The 19,480-nt window shown below is 37.1% G+C and overlaps 1 protein-coding gene and 1 long non-coding RNA gene across 9 annotated transcripts in view; one reads left to right on the forward strand and one right to left on the reverse strand.

Moving 5' to 3' along the window:
• Window positions 1-19,480, reverse strand: part of Pcdh15 (protocadherin related 15) — a 1,498,824-nt gene that overhangs the window by 570,322 nt on the left and 909,022 nt on the right. The window lies entirely within an intron of this gene.
• Window positions 342-18,748, forward strand: LOC108349009 (uncharacterized). Of its 3 annotated transcripts, XR_005497462.2 has the most exons (4): window positions 361-493; window positions 7,745-7,899; window positions 8,119-8,165; window positions 18,478-18,748. It is a non-coding gene; the product is annotated as an uncharacterized LOC108349009 (long non-coding RNA). The 3 variants fall into 3 exon arrangements; XR_005497463.2 differs by lacking the exon at window positions 8,119-8,165 and having other exon boundaries at window positions 342-493; window positions 7,756-7,899; XR_001842542.3 differs by lacking the exon at window positions 8,119-8,165 and having other exon boundaries at window positions 358-493.

Raw genomic sequence — 19,480 nt, forward strand, 5'->3', positions numbered from 1 at the left:
CCACAGCTATAATGTGATCCTTACCGAGTGCTTCATGAGAGCGCAGACACTTGTGTATAAATAGGAAGCTCTTGTGTCAATACCCAAGACACCAATATCAAGGCCAGACAGAAAATGCTCCAACAAGAGACCTATAGTGCACAAGTAATCACATGGGCTGAGGCCAGGTGGGGACTGTAAAACACAATAGGAGACATAGTCCCCCCTTCATTGCCTCATTGCCAGAGATTTTTTTCTCTATATGGTTTTGGAATAAAGTAGAAGCAATAGCTGCCAGGAATTCTCATAAAGTACCACGGTGTCTGAGTAATAACATTCTCTAAGTCACGGAATGTCAGGAAGTTCCATTTTCTCTGTGACCTACAATATAAAAAAAAAATCTATTCACTGAGTATGGTGGAGAAAGGGTTTCTGAGGTGAATCCTGAGGGAATCTGCTCTTCAATAGAACAACTGAGCCAGGTTTTCTTCTGCAAACTGAACATCACGGTGAGGTAAAGTTGCACATTGAGGAAAACAGAGAATTAAGCATACCAAAATTATGAAAAGAAACCAAAGCACATGTCACGTGCCACATTTTGCACTTTGTCTAGGAGGAATCTTGCTTCTGCTCCATGAAAAATAAGAATAGAGGCCACTTGAGCCCATGTCTATGAGGCTAGATGGTGGTTAGCCCATTGCTGGACATGGACCGTGATAGATTCATGAGAAGAGAGACTGGAAAGCATCATGAAGTTAACGTATTTTTGAATTGTATAGAGCACGAGTTCTAAAACATATGTTTAAAAACAAAATCCAGTCAACCTTCTCTGTAGGGCACACTCTCATGAGTGATTGCAGTTCTGAAACATGATAGCCCTTTTGTACATAAATATGATTTAAAAAATAATCTCAAGGCCTACCCTGGCTACTAAGATCTTGAAATGCTTTTCAGCATCTTAGGACTTTAGAGACAATGGTAAAGATACCAGTAGAATTCTATGTTCATAGTTGCATGGGAGAACGTGAAGCATCCCATCCTGCCACTGTAAATTCCAGTTGGTGATTTGGGTGTACTTGTTGACTTTGCTCTTCCAGTTGACTTCTAATGACACCCTACAATACATGTGGTCAGTGACTACCACAGACGTTCGCCTAGACAACTTAGTCAATGCTTGGCTGGTTTCTTGAAACTTCAGGCAGAAAGGCAACTGCTTAGGAAAATAATAACTACATAGACAAAGGGTCAAAATGGTTCCTTTAGTATCTCCATCATGTGACCTGGAAATATATAACAGTATATAGAAGAATGTTTACGATAAACATACTAGATATTTGAAATCTACCAACAGTTGCTATTTTTACCTTTTCAGAAATTAAAACTTATTAAGGTTTTGAATCATTCCATTTGCAATGAGTAGTTCACTAGTTACACTTGTGTTAAGGTTAAGTATACTCATCTCTTACATTAGAAGATACCTTTGGCCACCAAATGTTCATTTCCCCCATTTCCTTAGCTGTGAATACATTGACTTTTACAAAATGCATTATCCTCTGCTCACATCACTGGTGGATGTCAGGACTAAGTTTAATTGAATCCTCCTCCAAAAAAAATCAGAGTAAATTTATAGTTTGGATTTTTGGTAAGCTGCATCCATTTTACTAGATTTGAAAAGAAACCATCTAAAGATAATTTCACATTTTCTTCATGTGTGCAGTACCTTGCTGTGTTTCTTTGTATGAGTAAAGACTTGCATATGCAGCAGAATAACAGGGGTGAGCAGAGAAAGCTTTAGGTCATTGTCATTATCTTGTATCATTTTTGAGTTCACTTTATACCCACGGTGAGCTGGCTTGTGAACCTCCAGAGAGTATACATTTTTAATCTCCCTTCTTGCTATAGGAGCACTATATTAATGATTCTGGTTACGTACCCAACTATTCAATGTTTCCTTGAATTTAAAGTCACATCTTCATATTTGTACCAAAAACACTCATACCCATTGATACCTCTTCAAGCCCTCGTCTTATTTTTTTTAAAGAATCAGTTTTCTCATAACATGCTGGATTGGTTGATTAATAAGAGACTTGAGGACTAATATGTAAGCCTACACCCCTACATCAACCTGATTTTCCACAAGATGACAAGAGTATGCATTGAAGAAAGGAGAGAATCTTGAATAAATGTTGCTGTTCAAATTGGATAGTTATATGTGGATGAAACTTTACCCTTATTGTCCGCCTTGCACAAAACTCAACTTCAAGTGGCTAGTCAAGGATTTCAACATAAAATGTAATACCCTAGATGTGATAGAGAAGAAATTTGGTAAAATGCTTGAACTCAATGACACAGGAATGCACTTTTTAATCAGGACCCCAGGAACACAGGCATTAAGACCAAAAATGAATACACATGACCTTATGAAACTTAAATAGTCTGTTACATCAAAGGACACCATTATTTCAGGGAAAAGGTAGCCTACACAATGGGAAAATATTTATCAGCTATAAATCTGACATGAAGTTAGCAATGAACATATATTAAGATTTCAAAAAAGAATAACTGAAGTGGGAGAAAAGACTCCAATTAAAAAATGGGGCATGGAACTAGTCTGAGAGTTCATAATGTGAAATACAAACATATGAAAAATATTTTTTAAAATGATCAATATCCTTAGGCATCAAGGGAAATGAAAATTAACATTATTTTGTGATTTCATTTTTATCTCAGTCAAAATGACTAAGATTAAAAAACAAACCCTAAAACAAATGACAACAAATGCTGGCACCTCTGTGGGAAAGGAGGAGCACGTACCCACTGTTAGTGACAATGCGAACTGGTGTGGAAAGTATAGAATCAGTGTAGAGCTTCCCCCAAAAGCTAGAAGTAGATTTATGACATTTCCCAGCTGTACTAGGGCACATACCCTAAGTCATAATAGCCAGGGAATGGAAGAGATTAGTTGTTCATCAACTACTGAATGAAAAATGAAACGTGATGTATTTATTCAATGGAACTCTGCTGTTAAATAAAATTCATGCATTAACAGGCAAATGAATGGAACTGGAAACACTTATTGTGAGTGAGGTAACCCAAAATCAGAAAAACAAAAGTCACATTTTTTTGTTTTTTGTTTTTTGTTTCCTTTTGGTGGTTGTTGTTGTTTTTAAATCTTAGCTTTGGTTGTTGGCTTTAAATCTTTAAATGTATGTCTTTCATTTTGGAACACTCATAAAGATCAGGAAATTAGTAAGGGGCCATGGCAGTATAGGTTGCAAGAGAGAGGAAACAGATTATAATGGTGCAAAGGGTGAAGGGAAAATCATGGAACAGAAGGGTTAAATTGGGGTGGCACATCTGTAGGAAGGGTAGAGGTATCATATGCAAATATACTAATATAAAAGGCTTCTTAAAATATGTACAGATAAACAAATAAGAAGAGTTATCCTATAATGAGGGGACAAGCACAATGTCAGCACCGGTCACTATACTCTTATAAATATACAGCTCTGTCTCAGCACTGGGTTATCTCTTTTAAAGGTTTTTGCCATTGACTCACAAGAACCACAGACCCACAAATAAAACAGGTAATTGCCAGTGAGTTCTCTTGCTTCCTGTCCAGAACATAATAGACAGACCGTACACACAGAGGAGTCCCAGAACATGGGGAAATCAAACTGCTATCGACACAGGACCTACATCCCTACAGGCTAGCTTTCATGGGGCTAGAAGGTGCTATAAATGCTGCAGGAGGAGAAAAGGAATCCTCACTCTTAGCCAACTGTGAACCCTATGGGCTACAATAATGACTGCACTAGCAAGACATGCCCAGAGGTGCAACGATGGCACAAACACTATGTTGTTAACAACTATATATCACAAATTGAAATCCATAGCTAGTGCTTTATTGGCCCAAGAACCAATCCTAGATCTGAAGAATTTTCATCTCTCAATGGTACACTTATATCATTCCCCTACTCTCAGTTCTTGGTGATCATTGTAGAAAAAAAGTTGGAAAGATTGTAAAAGCCACGAATAGTGTTTTCAAGGTACAAAACTACAGTTACATTTATAAACTCATTTTTGTCAGGTCTAGCATAGAAAGGAAAGTGGGCATGAAGTTCAATGTCTAGATGAGTAGTTATTGGGAGAGGAAGAGTCAGTATTCTTTAACAATATTGGTGTAATAGATTGACCACACTCAGTGGAAGGCTACACATTCAAGTATATATGGGTAGCACAAATTGGACTCTATTGCTTAAATAACAACGAGGAAAAAGGACATAGGGTGAGTAGGACAGGGGGAGTAAACCAGGAAGGAGTTGGGGGAGATAAATATGACGAACGCATATAGTGTGAAATACTTATAAACTACAGTAAAAATGAGAAAATAAGTCCCACAAAGTATAGAGTAAAAATATAAAGAAATTATTTTGTAATAATGTCCTTTATTAATTCTTTGAAGAGTCAATACAATGGAACTCCATTTTATACTATTTAAAAATTAATTTAAATGTAATTATAATGTTTCTCATCTCTGTCCTCCCTCCACCCCCCTTCAAGTCTCCATGCCCCCTATCATATTCTCTTACATCAATAGACTATTTTTGATTATTGTTTTCTGCATAAATATATAATCACAACCTATTTAGCGTGGGTTGTGTAAATATGATTTCAGGGCACGCAACTTCATATTGTATAACTAATTAGTGTTGGTGAGTGTGGGATCGATTCTGCAAAACAGTAATAAAGCAGACTAGAATTTTTCTTATGCGAATGATAATATAAACTTGCTCTATGCTGCTGGGTTTAATAGGAGATAAATGACAGTTTTTAACTCCACATAGTCAGATTAGTCAGTCAGTCGGGACAGCAGCCTGTTTATATGGATTGATTTGTTCTTCTTATAAACGTTCTCACTTTTGAGAGAACATACCTTAGAATGATTCTGTTCCTTATATTTATTTAAAGTACCATTTTTCCTCTTGGTCAAATAGAGGTCAAGCCAATCTTTAGTATTGTTCTTTTCCAGCTACTGTTTCATCAAATGGGTCAGTCTTGGATCACTTGTTGGTGTTATTTTCCAACACTAATCTTAAATATAGAATATAATTTACAGGGTATTTTTCTTTTGACTACAACAGTTCAATTGCAGAGAAAAACACGTGAATCCATACTTTTGACCTAGTAAGAATAGTAATGAAATAGTAATGCTATATGTTTGTTTGAACACCTCTACATTTCTTATAGGTCTTTAGCACTATTCGGAATAAAATAATCTTAAATGAAATATACTCTAAGATTGTTTTGTTCATATAAAATATCTATTTATAAATCTATGGTATATAAAATTCCAGAAACATATAATATGCATATAATCATCTAATATAATGGGGGAAGGAACAGGGGGAGGAAGAGAGAGGGATTCACACACACCAACACACTCTTACACATACATACACGCAAATACACACAATCTCACACACACACACACAGACACAGACACACACAAACACACATAAAGATGGAGAGGAGGGGGGTGAGGAAGAGAGAGAGAGAGAAAGAGTTATTTTAAGATTTTTAAGATTCCTCAGACTCTGTGCTCTATAGAAATACGAACCCTTGTGTTCTCTAGACCCTTAGAAAACACGACCAAACTTATTGAGATCTTGATGGCAAGCATTTCCTCAGGTGGTGGTTTGAATAAGAATGGTCCCCACATAGCCACATGTTGGAATGCTTGGGCCCTAGTTGGTAGAACATTTTGAATGATAAGTAGATGTAGCTTTGTGGGAGGAGGTGAATCCCTGGCATTGGGGTTTGAAGTTGCAATAGTCCATGGAAACCACTCCCATATTATACCTGTTTGCCTTCTACCATGTTTTCAGCTATGATAGTCATGGATTCATGCTCTGAAACATAAGCCAATGAACTCTTTCTTCCATTAGTTGACTTGATCATGGTGAGTTAGCACAGTAACAGCAAAGTAATTAAGACATCCCCTTAACAGAAGATCTGACATTTTTCCTATGTGTTTGCTTCTCTAATAAACAAACTTAAGTCATAAAATTCTGTCTTCAACAGGGAAAATTTGCACTTATTTATTTTTTCATATTTAATAAAAGTCCAAAGCAAAAGACTTTAAAAGAAAATAGGCTTTAACAAGCTAGATACTTCCAGGATTTCAGAATAAAGTAACAGTAGAAAAAAAAAACCACCCAACTACAGTCAATGTTAGGCTACAGTTTTCATTTGGTTCCTGAAGAGAACTCAAGAATTGGGAAGAAGTGTAAAGGACTTGGCTGGATTTCTCTTCTCTCACCCTGTGTGAGGGATGTGAATCTGGGCATTGTCTCAACTTATATTTCTTTACTCACCCCTAGTATCAGGTGAGGAGAATAACAACGGCTGATTCTGAGAAATGCTTAGCTTAATAACTGGGATATGATACGGATTAGCAGTCTAATCCTGGAGATTAAGCTCAAAGTCATGGTGTACCAAAATCATGTGTCAGCTTCTGCACCGTCTAATTTCAGAACACTGAGGAGCTTAGAGTAGAGAAGCTTGACGGCTAATATCCATGTATCTCTTAGTGTGTCTTCCTAAATTAGCACCAGTAGATGTTGTGTCTTCAATTTATATTAAAGATGAAAAATTAAAAAAAACAAACAAACAAACAACTCTGACATATAGTGGAATCTGTCAGCGAGTTTTTTCCATCCATCCCTAAATCTTCTGAAATGTGTTACCTGAAGAAAACAATTGTAATCAAATTTGAAACCTTGACCATCATTACTGATGATTTCCCATCTCACTTGCTTTCTAGGTTTATTGAACACACAGGTTGGTAACAGTATAAAATTAGGAAATTAGATTTTATATAGATTCACTAAAGTCAAAATAGTTACTATATACTATAAAAGTATGTAGAAACATATAATATGCATATAATTGTCTAACGTGATTTTATATACTATAAAAATATATAGTAACGCACTGGTACCTACATTTTTTTTTACAAGATTTCAGATGGCTTGCTCTTAGCTGTACTGAGTATGCTACATTTTTAGATCTCTGTGTTCAGAGCATTATTTTCTTAGTGACAATACTGTATATTCAGCAAAGTATAAATGTTTACAAGGGTGCACACACACACACACACACACGGAAGGTGGCTTAGCAATGTCATTCTTTTCTGTAGATAGATATCAAAATGATACAGGTAATAAAACTGATGGCTGCACACCTCCACGGGGCAGTTCATCAGACATCTTTCAGGTCATGAGAGAAAGAATAAGACCCTTAGTTGGACAAGTTTGAAACTGAATGTCAAGACTTTAATAATCGCTGTGTTATAAACGACAAGCATTTTGAATATTTTAAATTTAAAAAAATCACTGGCAAAATACTATCTACATCTGCTCCAATGGAAAATAAAAGAGATTTCTTTACACAAGTGATACGAGTAAAAGTCCAGATGTAAGCATATGGTTTTCAAATTCCTTATTTCTTTCCTCAATAGTCTCTGTATGCGGTTTAAAGAAATTTGAACTGTGACATAGACATGGTCCCAGAATCACATGGGCAGAATAGATGCTAAATAAAACGTGGGTTCATGGGGAGTTGTGAAAGAAACGTTCCGTACATTTCTCTGCTATGTAAGGAAAGAGACAACTTCGTGCAGTTGGAAAGAAGTGTAGTTCTATTTTTATCTCTTACCAATAGGTCTGATAACGTTTTCAAACCCTGCTTTACCACTTCAAAGTCCATTTTCAGAGAGAAGAACGAGGAAAAGGAAGAAGGTGACAGGACATGAATGCACAGAAGGAGGGAGAGGAGACGGAGTTGGGCAATGCTCTTTGGAAATGTCAAGGCAGTTGGAAGAGTTGGAAGGTTGCTTTTATCGTGAGCATGTATACGGTAAAGATTTTCCCATTTTGAGTAATACTTAATCTTCAAAATACACAATTTCAAAATCATTAAAAAACCTCTTTTTAACTGACTAAAAATCTAATTTACCTATGTGGGAAAAGTTGGTTATAGAACTACATGATAACAGAAGTTTACACTACATTTGCCCTAATGATCAATTGTAAAGTAATATCCACCCCTTAGAATTTTCTAATATTTTTTTTTCAGTTTAATCTATTTCTACTCCTGCTGTGGAAGTTGGAGCAGAAAATAAGGTGTGTATCTTAGATGCAAAAGGAAAGGCTAACCCTCCCCCCCCTTAAATACTAGTGAGGCAAGCCATGTCTTCAACAAACATTTGTCTCTGGATACAGAAGTAAGAGATAAGAGGGCATAGAAAAGAGTTGTGCTACAACATTCGAGTGAAACACACTTGGCTGTTAGACAGAAAGGCGGGATTTCAGGTCTCAGTTATTTCAATATACCTTTTTCAAAGTAAAATTTCTAGAAGGATCATAGACCAGGGGCAACATACTTGGTAAAGCAACAGTGCTCTCCTTACATGACAGCGTAGAGTATTATTAGCTTTATAGCTGTGGCTATGTCTGTTTCATACATTATCTTTATCTTACTCTCACGATCAAGTACCAATAAACATAATATGTCAGGAGGTAGGTGTTCATTTCAGTAATTAGCAAAATACGTGTAACACATCCCACCGCGGATAAACAGTCAGCAAATCTCAGAAGGTCTTGTCTTGGAAGTAGAGTAGAAGCACATTATAGACTTCTCTTCTTTTCATCTTATTTCTTGGGTTTTCTGCAAAGGTTGTCTGTTCAAGCTGTCCTCTGACTATTGATGAGAAAGATGGAGATGATCTTGGAAGGTTTGAAATACAGCTATATTTTCTCTTCTTTCTTTTACTCATGATTGCTTGATAAAGGAAACTGTTTAGAATGTCCCCATCAATAAAATTAATCATTTGGGGAAATGACTCCAGACAAGTGGTTTTTAGGAGCTTAATGGTGGGACATGTATTGAGTGTCTGTGAACCCCTGGGTTGTATCACCACTTCTACAGATGAAGAGAGTTAACTGGCTTTTTGAGTATTAAATATCATAGTTAACTTCGTCTCCAATAAGAAAGTTGATGGGAGAATTTAAAAGAATGTAGATGACACCATGATTATTCCTGTCATCGAAATAACATCCTTAAAACATGTGTGTTTTGTAATTCTTCCCAACCCCTTGTATAACCATTTTCAAACAGCGGAGTTATGGTAAAAGAAAAGACAGGTCACGCTAAGAAAGCTCTCTCTGCCCTTCCTTGGTGTTAAACTCCATTCTTTATCAGGACAGCAATGCACTTTCTCCAAAGGTAATTTTGTGTGTTGTCCTATCAGCAGCTGATACAATGAAGCCAGGAGCATGGCCAGTGAAATAAGAGAACGTATGAATAGGATGCTTTCCTTGTTTCTGAATGTAACCCCTCAGTGATGTGTAATATGAAGACCTGCTAACAGTTAGAGTCTTGCCAGTTGCTGGTTGTATCATCGCCTGTAACTTTTATCTTAATTTGTCACAGAAATTTAATTCAGATATTTTAAATATTTTTACTTATAATAAAACGGGAATGTATGTGTTTTGTATATCTGAGTCACTTTGCCATTGTGCTCCACAATAGATTTTCTTTATTAAAATAGATTTTAAAGATTTTTTTTGACAGAAGCACACACACACACACACACACACACACACACACACACACACACACACAAAATAAAAAACCAACCAACCAAAACCCCACTAGTTGACTCAGCAAAAATGGGCCTATGTTTTTGTTGGAATGTACCAAACCATCTTAGGTTTGGTACCTCCACGGTTTGTTTTCATGTTCTATCATGATATATGAATGGAATGCAGATTCTTCACCCTTCTGATTCAGGTAGAGACGCAGTGGTTTAAATGTGATGAGAGACTGGCGCGATTCATCCGTGTGAAGGAGACGCATGCTTCCTTGGATATAGGCCACTCTTTGATGCTCTTACGTGGGATGAATTAACTGGACAAGTCGTGTGAGCCTACAAGTGCTAAATGGATGGGAGGATGGAATACTTCATTAAAAAATGTTTCTTCTAGAGTAGGTATTCTTTGAAGGCCTATATGTCAAAAGCTTATCCAACAGCCTATGCTGGTGTTGGATGGTGTTGAAACCTTTTCGAGGTAGAACCAGGTAGAAAGGAGTTAGTACTTGGGGGTCATGTCTCTAAAGGGGATATGGGACCTCAGTCTCTTCTTTCTCTTTGTTTTCTGACCACCATGACATGAGACTTTGTCTCCACTACTTGGGCCTGCCGTGGCCTACTCCCTCAACACAGGAACCCAAGTGCTGTAACAGAACATGGACAAATACTTCTGAAGCAGTGGACGCAAGTGAACCTTTCCTCTTTTTATACTGATTTACCTCATGTTGCGGTAAATATTCTAAAAAGTTCTAAATCTTTTATCCCGTGCTAGTGCCAGCACCGTATGGCCACATGGCACTGCGGGGTATCTCTGTGGTAGTTGGTTCCAGCGTGTCACTGCTCCAGGCTGGCCCCTTGGTATGCTCTGACCCAGGCGGTCACTCCCTGGTGTAAGTTCCCGCACTGTAGGGCCATCTAGAACTAACAATAATTCATCTCAGTGGCTCCATGCTGCCCTTAAGGGCTCTCTGATGCAGGCGGTCCGCGAGCCGTTCCAGGATGGCACCTTGCCACACTGCTCTTCCGGTACCATGTAGAACTAATCTAAAATCAGGGCTCTAGAAGTCCAGCAGAGGCTGCCCTGACGTTGCTCCCTGCCACGGACTCTGCCCTCACTCGCAGCAACCGCCCCCTGGTAGTTAAGGTCTAAACTCCCACCTACCCAGTGAAATCATGGCTCAATATGCTGCAACTTAACAATCAGATTTATATGTTTAATTCTCAACCCACAATACGTCCACACAATAAACTCACAACCAAAGGATAACGATATAAACCGCCCATCTAGATAAGATAAACTGACCTATAGAAATCCGTCCCTTAAGAAATATTCATAACAATCTGTATATATGTAGAGAAGCATGGTAAGAATCGTTTATGTCCGCCTCCAGGTTGCCTCTCTCCTTTCTGCTTCTCCCTCCCTTTCTAAAACTTTGTTCCCGCCTCCCTTCCTTCTTGGCCAATGACAGGCCTCGTTTTATCTGTGTCTGCCTTCACCTGCAAAACATCAACTTACAACCTCTGGCATTTGTTAACATGATGGGAAGCTAATTACCACAGCCTTCATGACTTTTACACTTCCTCCTTTATCAGAAAGGACAAGTCTAGAGCTAGATTGCAAACCCCAAAATGTTAGGATTTGGTAGTTACAAGGAAAGTTGAAGGAATCTTGAGAGCTAAAGAATAGAGATGAGACAGACACCATAGCACATATTTGAGGGGAAATTGAAAAAAAAAAAAGAATTGCTGTATGTTTCATCATCTACTTAAATAACACAGAAATTAAAGTGGCACGTGATTATAATTCTAGTCCTTGGGGACAGGGCAGAGAGGTCATGCAGTGATCTTTCAAAATGCATATGACTGACTCCATAGGTTTTTTTTTCCGTTGTATATATCAAAGAGCAAACCTCAAATTATTTGATTTGTGTAACAAACCTGTTTGTTACACAGAAAGTGTAATTCATATAACTTCTAGGCGTCATGATTCCAGTTATCTTTAGAAGGATGCTAGGTCAACAGTCTTGGATAATTATCTTACATAATCCTAGTTTACTTCAAAGAAACTCTGTATTGGCACCTGGCAGGAATTTTCCTGCCACTAATCTTCCATGGGTCCCTGTTGTCCTTTGACTGTCCCACCTTGCTTAATCTTTCACCTACCAGTTAAATATTCACTCCTTGACATGAGAATGTTCCATAAAGATTTATATGCTGGGTACTTATCATCCTGGGAGAATATTGGGATTTTAATGCAATGGATTTCCCTCATTCTAAACAAACCACATTGAAATATTTCATGCATCCCATTGAAAACCATTTTTTTCTAGTTTCTATTAAGTCCCAATACTGATAAGTAGTTTAAAGGAATTGCATTACCTATAATACATTCAATAAAAACTAAATTAGGAAGAAAATATGATGTCATTGTATATTTCGATTTTTGGTAAAATTGGGTTATCTACAAATTTATGAGGAAAACTTTTAATCTTTGGGATACTGTTTTGCAACGAAGTACTTCTAGGTATAATGGATGCCTGAACTTAACACTAATTTTCACCGAGAAAATGAATCCCATAATGTATGACCACTGGTCTCTAAATTTTAAAAGCTGATGATTAGCACCTTTGAGTATAATAGTCTAAGAAAGAGATATTCCTCAGATATCTTTTTTTCCCTAAAGTCCACTGAACTGTAAGTTGCTGTTATCTGCTCTTCGAGCTGGAACTAGAAAACCATTGAGGCTTGCGAATAAAGTACGGGCAGGATGCACAGACATTTGCTAAGTCAGCAACACGCTGCAACGCTGCAACAGAACTTCCACAGAGGGGAGAGAGGGAAAATGACACAGAGGAGAACAGCTTCTGCCTTATCTTAACGGCTGTACACCGGTGTTTGGAAACAAACACATATATAGAGCTAAACATAGGAGATAGAATTTTAAAGTCGAAAAACATACTTATTCAGTTTGATCAAAAAGAACAAGCAATGTGTATTTTTTTTTTCTGGATTGCCATAGACCTTTTCTTAATAAGGACATAATTCTGGATCACGATTTATTAGGATTCATTTCATAATAAAAAAGTTAATAATTCATTGCTTTTTTTCATGCCTATAAAGAAAATGGCCAGATTGTTTCCTTTAATTCACCATATATTAAGGGTAAATTTGTTCTGTGTTTTGTGTTGGCAAGGCATTTTAATGACCTCACCCGTTACTCGCATATGCTTTTATCATTTTTTTACTTAACAGGGTTCTCTTTTAATTAGCACAATAAAACACTTTCATTTGTATATACAGTATGAAAACACACGCGAATGTATACATAAAGTTTACCCTGGCATATTATAAACATAAAATTTCCCAGTTTACATTTTTTTTGTAGTGGGATTATATACTCTAATCTTTGGTTTTCGGAGAATGTATTCATTCTGAAAGCGCCTTCCTTCAGGTGATAAGACATAGGACATGAAATGGAAAGTCTCTGCTAATATTCATTGTGTTATGTTTATGTAATAAGATTTATAATGAATTTTATGCATTTTACCCAAATTGTGCATCTCATGAAAGCATGAAGCTGATTATTATCCATGATACAGACAAGGTCAGAGACGATTAGCCTCTGAAACAGTGAGCAAGACGGAAACACCAATGTTTAAAACGTAACCCTCTGTTCTCTACAAATAGGAGGTTAATCCTTTTTTAGCACACCGTCATCTAGAGCATCTTTGGTCTTTCCCCCTTTCCGTCCCAACTTCATTACATGTAAATTAAGTGTATGAGGAGTTCAGAATGTTCAGACAGGGCTCTCTCTAGATAAGTACCAGTCCTGCTCCTGCAGAAGGAAATGCTAAATCAATGTTTTATCACAATAAAGCACAGAATGGGCACCAAGAACACAGCGGGTGGTCTCCTTTCCTCTGGGCCTCAGAGTAATCGCCCAAGACAAACATTGCATTTCCCATTTTATAGTTAAAATAGTCAATTCATTTCCGAACTTATGCCACTAGTAATTTGGTTATCTGGGCTTCAAGCCCCACTACATAAAAGCAAATGCGTTTCCTTTTATTGATCATTTTTCTGGCTGCACTCATATGCCTTTTGGTTCATGTGTATATTACGACATGACTTCTTAAAAGATTTCTCTTTTCCTTGGAAACAGCACTCTGTGAACCCGCGCATTCCACAATGTTAACATGCATAGATATTCTTTGCCAGGCCTAGACAGCCAATGCTTAGGTCTTGGTAGCTAGTGTCTGTCACTCTCATTTTGTGAAAGAGCTTCTGGCTTATGATGGCCCCTTATTGGAAATAAATATTTTATCGTTAGTCACAAGTTTACCATTATAATTCAGTTTGTGGTCACAGACTAAGCTTGTTTTCCCATGGTCAGAATAGAATACCCAATAGAAACATCTTAAAAGGGAAAGGATTCCTTTGGCCCAGAGTTTTAGGGTGGGGAAGGCATGAAGAATGCAGACAGTTCTGGCTACAAACAGACTGTGATCCTCAAGGCCCACCCCAGTGCTTTTTCCCAGGCAGGCACTGTGTTTCCAATATTCTACAGACTCCCGAAATAGCCCCACCGGATGAGAAACAAGTGTTCCAAACACATGAGCCTATGTGGAGCATCTCAGACCCAGGCGTCTCTGGGCTCATGGCCCTGTCATAATGCAAATGCAGTCAGTCAATCCTTAAGATTCTCTGTCACCTCAGAAGTATCAACATAATCCAAATGTCAAAGCCTCTTCCTAAACTCAAGGCAACCTCTAGTTGTGAGCCCCTACAGAATAAAAAAAAAATTTAAATTGTGATAAAAGTCCCAATTCCAATGGATGAAGGAAGAACAATGAGAAGCTTATGACATAGAAATATGTGTATGTGTGCTTGTGATATATATGTATATATGTTCATATATGCATACACATACACACACTAACACATATATAACATATATATTTAACATATATATATATATATATATGTTAAATGAAACCCAGCAGTATAGACACAAAACTCTGACTGTAATGTACTTGTCTAGCTCTACTTTTAGGCCTCCATCTTTTGAAGGACTTATGATTTCCCCCTAGGCCAGCTCTACATGGTAACTGAAGTTTCCCTTGTTCCTTGTTCCTTGCATTTCTGATAATTTAGAGTCTTCATTGCAATTTGTGGCTTACTGTCCAGCTTTATGCATAGCTTACTCTGTTGCTCCACTGAGACTCTGACCCAGTCTTCCATAGATGAGAAGGTATGCTGAAATGACTGTGGCAGGAGCAAGCGGTCACAGTTCCTTCAATCTTGGCAGATCAGGCCAGAAACAGGGCCAAGGTATACCAAGTAAGGCTACCACTGGATACTCAAGTCTACCAGCTAGGTCCTACATCCTAACTTTTTCTATAGCCACCCAAACAGCGTCACTGGCTGTTGACAACTGACTGTTGGCCAATTACTGGTTCAGACACAACCTCAACTGTTAACACCTGCCCGCCAGAAAGTTGAATGCACTCAGAAGCTGTTGAAGAAGTGGTATGTATGGATTGAGCTTACATAGAATGCCATGGTGAGCCATGCTCTCTGTTCTTGCTACATTCCTGTTCTACCTCTGTCTGTAAGTGAGGATGCGCTCTACTTTGTAGAAAGCCAGCAGTACGGTGGTAGGTGCTCTGAAGAGAAGTATAGCTTTTCCCTCCGGTTAGCATGCTCACCCTATGAAAGTAATATATTCTCTAGGATTTGAGAAGAAAGCCGTATCTTCTGTACCATTACAGAGAATTACTTTTGATTTTGAAAAGACGCAGTGGCTGCCACACCTGAGGAGGACAGGGAGTTCTGTGTCCCTACTGTATTATCCACATGCCATGCTGATTGACTTTCTATCCTTGTCATAATGAGGGAGTCGCACATGAAGTGACAGTGGTGAGCTTATAGTTTGGTACTGGTAGATTTCAGTATGTCTTACAGGGCACAAGTTCAGTATAGACCCATAGGCAGAAAGACAGACAGCATAGCAAGGGTTCTGTGCATAGATCTGGACCATACATCAGAGTAAAGGTCTCTTCTTATATATTTTAGAAGGAGAGATCTATACCATGTGACTGATAGGCATTCTGTGTTATATGCTTGTAGTCAATTGTCTTTATGTCTTGTATATGGGAGGGTAGGAGCCTTATACAAAGTGGGCTATGAGGGTGGGAAGAGTAAGAATGTAAAAATAAATGTTAATGGGCTAATTTTGTAAAATGGCACAGGCCTGGCTAATACTGAGTAAATAGGCAAGTTCTGTTCACTTTGGTGATAGCTGAAGAGTGTTTGTGGGTTTTGAGGTCATGTTAATGAGCGTCTGAACGGGAATGCAGATGTTGAATGCCTATACTGTTTCAAACACATTCTGGGATTGTAGCCATGTAATGTCATAGACCCACCTCTGTCTCTTGTAGTTGTAATCTAATACCAGAAAGGACCCTGATATTCTCATTTTTAAAGGTCAAATGTACTCTTAGCCTATAGGAAAAATAGCTAAATATTCTCCTAGACCGTGGCTTATAGACTGAGTTTTATGTCTTCACATAAAACTCTTTGTTAATACAAACACAGTGACATGATCTATTTATATAATAAGACATTTTTCTCACATGTGGAAACAATGATTGCAGTATCACAGAAATTCTGTCAAAGAATACAAAAGGCACACTTTCCTGTAATCTTAATTTTAGCTAGTATTTTCAAACATCAATATTTAAATCAAAAGCAGATATGATAAATCTACATTGCTATTTAGAAAATCTAACATCAGGGCAACAGTAATTAAATAGCATGTATTTAAAACCAGAGTTCCAAGAATCTTTTTATCCTGTTAAGAAAGCATCATAAAAAATGCTCAATTTTTAACAGCCATAAATATAATAAAATAAAATAAAATAAAATAAAAGCCTTTTTCTATGATATAGTGATTTCTAATCAGGGAAATACATAAGGTCAGCAGCTTAAAATTTCATGCTTTGTACTTTTAAATAGTTGATATTTTAGCCTTCTTTACATGTGTTCATAAATTTTAAATAATTTTGACTGCAAAAAAGGAAAGTAAAAAATATTGATGGCTAGTTAAAAAATGAAAATAAAGAGAAATATTTGGAGTTTTTTCAACATCCTGAAACAGTTGTATATGACATAAAATACAACGATTTTTGTAGATAAAAATAAATGGTATCAGTTTCCAGGAACCCACCCACTTTGAGACATTATTTAGAAGGTAATAAGATTCAAAACATCAAAAATGCTGTTCAACTAATATAAATTATTTTTTTAATATTCACTCATCATTACAGGACAGAAAGTCCAATAGGGGCATAAATTAACTACAACAGATAAAATATAAAAATAAACATGAAATTATGTTCATTCATTCAACAGAAATCAACTACACTTGAGATGGTCACTGTGACATTTTGGAGGGCAACATTTCAATTACCTGCTACTGAGAGGTTATTCTGAACCTTGAGGCTGACTGTTGGCAGTGTCTCCAGATCCCTAAATATACTGTTAAGGACATAAATTAACTCTGTAGGTCACTGACTTGTAGTTTTTCTTCATTCATGTGTAGACCTTGCCAGTCCATAGTCTTAAGCCAAATCGCAAACTGAGTACATTTTTGAACATATCTGTTAAGACATGTATCAGAAAAGATGATCATCTTACCAAACAGAGTGAAGACAAGTATTTATCTGGGACGTAGCTCCACTTGAATCAAATTTTACCTCTGCATTAGCAACGTTTTGGAGACCACATGATTTAGTCAATCAGTGGTTACTTTTGATGCCACCACCTTGCCCAACTTCCAGTCACTCTGTGTTAATTTTGATTCAAAATATCCATGATCACCTCGTCTGTTAACTACTTGCTACCTGAGGTAGTGACATCACTGGGCCAAACTCTTCAACTTAGTGTAGTTCCTGTATCTGCTTTGTTGTTAGTAGAGCTGATATGTTCAAAAGATACTCTGTGATGCCATGTGACTGTTTGCTTGACCTCTTAATTGAGAGACTGCTGACAGATGGGAAGGAGAATGGCTGTCTGTACTAAATGCTGCTAGATGAGTTTAACATCGATGGACCTGTTGGGAAATTGATAACATCAAAGACCTTCACTTCGTTGACTAACATGAACACATACACTTGGTAACAATTTCTCTTCTATAGGTTCACAATAATGCAGATGCATACAATCAGACAGAATCCCTCTTCTACATGCACACAAACACATGAGGTGTCAGTCATCTGCTGTCTCCTCCATTAATTTTTTACTTCTTGAAATTAGCACTCACCCTCTATTGAGAAGTCTGAATTTGCTTATCCCGTGAGTAGTAATGGGTTTCTAAATGCACACCTCACATCATCAGTCTTATCATTCAGGGCTGTATTCAGCATATGCCTCCCCCATTTCACCAGCATTTCCAGTCTTCTTGCTGGTATCTACCTCTACCAGCACACGTATAAATGGTTTGGACTATTTTCACCTTGACACATCCCCAGTACAATTCTATGTATCACAGAAAAAAATGCCTGGAAATATCTAGAATTACAGTTTGAAGTGATCTATAGAAATGACTGTACACCTAAAATAATGAGTCATATAGTGTGTGTTTACTCAGGTTGCTTAGAAGAAGAAAAAAACACAAGCAAGCATCCATCTTCATATGTTTTCCATGATAGCCATGCTGATGAGAAGTTGAAGGTAGAAATGTTGATATGTGGATAACTTGATTTTGATTGGCAACCCACTTGACTATATAAATATTTATAGGTAAAATCACGGTTGTGCATTTTTTATGCTTTTTTTTTCAGACGCAAATAAGAGAGGAGAAAAAAAAAACAGGAAAAGCAAGAGACTGGCTTGGAAAATGGTAATGAAGAAGCAGTTCAGTGATAATCACCTCAACTACTGGAGACTGAGAAGCAAATCTACCACAAAAAGGCAGAAAAATACAGATTCAGAAAGGAAAAAAAAACAGACTGACTAAAACCAACCAACAAAAATGAACAAGCCACCCAATAGCTCCATCTCCTAATAAATAAATAAATAAACAAACAAATAAATAATAAATAAATAAATAAATCTTATCTCTGATCACTAACGGCAAGTAGTTCTGGTAGATTTAAGAAAGAGTGCGTTGCCAAACCAACTGTTTATCCAATACTAAATGATCAGCCCAGAAATCATATATACGAGGAACTAGTTATATTTAGGAATATATATATATATATATCTCAATTAATGGAAAACGGGGATATAAAGAGAGAGATAGATAGATAGATAGATAGATAGATAGAGAGAGAGAGAGAGAGAGAGAAAGGATGAGTATATAGGAAAGTTTAAAGGGAGGAAGGAGAGGGATAAATGATGTAATTGTGTTGTAACCTCAAAGAGAGGAGAAATAAAAAAGCCTGTTGGATATCATATTTTGATATGTTTCCATGTTCTATTTAATAAGGTCATTCGTATAGCTGAAAGTACTTCAGCAATACACTGGATAAAAATATCCAAAACCATTTTTTTTATTGCTGAAAACACTGCAGTTAGGAGATTCCTTTATTTGCCTAAAAGAGAGGTATGCATTGTTTGCTTGAATTGTACCTTCTGGAATAATGTAGTGTATATATATATATATATATATATATATATATATATGCACACACACACACACACACATATATGATATAGTGGTTTTTCTAAAGTGCTCATAGATTGATATAGCCACTTTCTTAGTATTGCTCGATCTACATTAGAAAGCTACATGCAGTTGAAATACTGCAGCCATCCTCTGTAGAATTATTTGCCAAATAACCA

Source organism: Rattus norvegicus, chromosome 20 (genome assembly GCF_036323735.1).
Source record: "Rattus norvegicus strain BN/NHsdMcwi chromosome 20, GRCr8, whole genome shotgun sequence".
Taxonomy (NCBI): Eukaryota; Metazoa; Chordata; class Mammalia; order Rodentia; family Muridae; genus Rattus; species Rattus norvegicus.